This window comes from Conger conger, chromosome 1 (genome assembly GCF_963514075.1).
Source record: "Conger conger chromosome 1, fConCon1.1, whole genome shotgun sequence".
Lineage (NCBI taxonomy): Eukaryota > Metazoa > Chordata > Actinopteri > Anguilliformes > Congridae > Conger > Conger conger.
This window is the reverse complement of record NC_083760.1, coordinates 8845403-8848913: the sequence shown is the minus strand read 5'-3', so window position 1 is coordinate 8848913 and position 3511 is coordinate 8845403. Positions and strand designations below refer to the sequence as shown.

General features: G+C 46.0%; 1 protein-coding gene across 1 annotated transcript in view; it reads right to left on the bottom strand.

Moving 5' to 3' along the window:
• lclat1 (lysocardiolipin acyltransferase 1) overlaps positions 1 to 2507 on the bottom strand; it is a 13879-nt gene extending 11372 nt beyond the window's left edge. The window contains exon 1 of the mRNA XM_061259029.1: positions 2258 to 2507. The gene's annotated coding sequence lies outside the window, so the exon portion shown is untranslated. The remainder of the gene's footprint in view (positions 1 to 2257) is intronic.
• Between the last annotated feature and the right edge of the window lie 1004 nt (positions 2508 to 3511).

The window sequence follows — 3511 nt, the reverse complement described above, 5'->3', positions numbered from 1 at the left end:
AGCTCCAACTGAAACGTGACGGAACTAGAGCGCGCATTTAACCTGCAGGCACCGCACACACAGGAAGTGACTGTGAGACGAGAGGAAGTTAAATTACCGTCGCGCCATCACAACTGTGCGCCACACGCCCTTTTGTCGTGCTCCACATTGTAACCCAAACCACCAACACAAACGCTAGCTAGCTTCCGACACCGTACAGTCAAAACCTACCACTTCACTGACCTAACAGGATTAACACACCGATTAGATTTTTCTAAACCAAATCTAAAGCGCTAATTCAATTTAAAAACAAAACTTTCAGAGTTAAAACCCACATCAATAAGAAGTTACATCGCCTACCTAACTGCACAATGCCGTTAAAACCCCCCTACAATGGAAGCGGGATTAGTTTAGAATTGCACAGGAAGTGGCTGAATTGAGCAGACATTCGTGGTAAGCCGGTGTGGGCTGATCTGTACAGCCTGGCCCTGACAGAGCCCACACACACACACAGGATGTCAGATAGCACAGGCTCAGGCTCCCAGGGCCAGCTCAGCAGCCCCCAGACCGGACTGCCGTTTCCTGGCCCGGCGCTATCCAACCGACCCCGGGCTCTGGAGCTTCTTTGCTTCTCGGGGCCAGAGCCATGTTCACGGTTTCAGACAGGGAGAAGAGCCAGGAGCCCTTTAGAAGGCCAACATTTACACAGAACATTTGCTCTTTTTTTTTTTTTTAAAGTAAAATCATGCGGACGGCAACCAATTACCTCTGTGGAACATGGTACTCGTAGAACTTAGCATCTTAGTAACCAGAGCAACACCTCTGCCTAGCCCACTGAACACTATGATACTGAGCCTTTGTTACTGATGCAGTTCGCATAAGGCTAATGTGGCAACGGCAAGTACATCCGAGGTAGTTAGGCATGGTATATTTGGCATGGTAAATGTGAGTGAGAACTATTTTTTTAATATCTTGTCTGACGACTGAGTGATGAGTTTGTTTCCACGGTGATGAGCTGAACAAGGACTGAAATGTCCATCATATCAGCGAAGAAGAATGGAAATGTGGAAGATGAAGAGGAATAAGGAAGTAGTGTCGGTCTGACAGTTATTTTGAATACTTATTTTCCCTTTTTGAAGTGCTTTAGCTGAGGACGTTTAGTTATTTTTATTGGGTGAATAATTCTATACAACTGTACCATAAGCTTTGTCTTATTGCTCATTATCAGACATTAGCATTACATCAGCCTCTGAAATTACTGAGTGGGCCTTCAACTTGTCCTGCTCCAGGGTTACTGCAGGTCAAAATCTACGCTGGTACTTTCCACCACAGAGCCTGCCCCTGTGCTCCTCCCACAGCTCTCTACTGTGAACAGGGTGATGAGGGCCGGCCGTCAAGTTTGGGCATGAAGGTGCCAAAGCCCTTACACATGCAATTTAGATATACAACACCTTTTCCACAGAAATACACACACGCACGCACGCACACGCACACACACACAATACCCTACTACAAAACCTATAATCATTTCAACAACCAATTTCAACCACCCTTTAAATGTGTGCATCTCTCTCCCAATCAACTGCACAAAAGTACTACATTCAACTCTTAAAATAAACAGCATCAGACATGATGGCCTGAACAGATAACAGAAGGACCTTGAACAGGAATCGGACTCTCAATAGTCAACAGCCAGTAAGTCCTAAAAATAAAAACCTTGCACAACGCGAACACTGAAACCAATATGTAAACTATGGAAATGTTGAGTGAAAGAACACTCCAAGATGGAGACAGATATCAAACTTCCTCTGTTATGACTGTCCTGTAAGCTCCGGGGAGTGTTTCTCAGGACAGACCGAATATCCGTGTCAATCAATACCGGCAATACCCCGTTCCCACTCTTTCCCAAAAACATTTTGGTATGATGTTTCTTGTACAGTTTTGTAACCACTAATTCAGAAACAAGATAGTCTCAACCTACAAACTGCCCGGAGTGTTTAGCCTAGATCCGAATGTTCAAAGAACACTTACTGTACGGGACAATTAAGACCGATAAAAATTGATAAGATAGCGGCTCCAATTAACCTTAATTGTATCTCCAATTATGCAAGATAGCGTGCGAGATATTTTTAGCACAGACAGTAGGCTCAATAACAGAACTTTATGCATCTAGAAAAATAAAAATTAAAAAAATGTAAAAAAATCTCAGAATGTACTGCAGAAACCCGGACCAGGACTTCAACTGAACCAGCCCACAGTGGCCGGTGGACACGCTGACCTTGTGAACTGGGTGTTGTAATCACAGAGGGCAGGGCTACAGAGGAGAAGGTCGTTCCGTGGCCCTGACGGCAGGTCTCGCCTGGTCGTGTTGCTTCACCAGCGCCGCTTACACAAGACCCGCGCGCGGTGCCTGGAACAGGGCCTACCGTGACACAGCAGGTTCCAGCGCAAACGCAGCATGTGGCTAATGCCGCACCTACCGCCCAGGCTAAGACATGAGCCGTCCTCCCCACGCCATAATTCCATAAGGGAAAATGCAACGCGTGTGAGAGAGAGAGAGGTGTGGGATTTTGCCAGCTCAGCACAACTGTCAAATTACCACACCTGCTGCGTCACTCCCTACCGACAGTTCTGCTAGCGCTGTGCTGTGCTGTGCTGCGTGCGTTACACTCCCTCTCTGCAAACATGCTCTCACATGTTCACCTTCCAATCAGGCAGTGAGGGGGGCAGACCCCCTGGGGTCCTCCCTCCGAGTGTGAGAATCACAGCGCAAGTGGAATCATCACAATTAGCTCAGGCCAACGCCATCTCCCCTTTCCCAGGGCGAAGCTCAGGTGCGTGTAGCCTGTGAAAATTAAGAGAAAAGTCAGCTAATTTAAACTACATGCTTACAGATTAACTTCAGTACTGCGCCAACGTTTTAAAGTTTTACCTTAAAGGTACAATAGGTAAGATTTATGTGTTAAAACATTGTTACAAGACCATTGTAAATCCCTTTCTATCATTGAAAAAGGCTCACTGACAGGTTGACTCACCCTCTGCCTGTGTCCTTAAATTTCAAAATATGCAGTTGACGGACCAGCACTGTACCAAAACATCGTACAGCTGTACAATAATTCAAGCTCATCGGTTGAAAATTGGTTCAAATTGCCACAGCCAATGGCGTGTCAACGTCAGCGCGTTCACAGACAAAGGGTGGGATAAACAGTGTTGTGGTTTGAGGGTGTTTGTTGCTGCAATTAGTGCAGTAAGTGCATAATTTTAACCAGGTGTGCTGGTATCGCTGCGCAATAGCAGAAAGTCAAAACCCATGCCCGACACAGGTCTCTGCGCTAGGTTGAGACCGATCTGGCCGGCCTATTGACTGTACCTAACTTTCACACTTTAATTTTATCGGTTATGTATGCGACTCCCTTTAAGTGTGTCTCAAATTCAGGCCGAGATGCAAGCACATACAGCCGACCTGCAAAAACAGACAAGTCTTTGGTCTACTGTAGCTGAACTTTATCACCCAAATTATGCAAAAGATGTC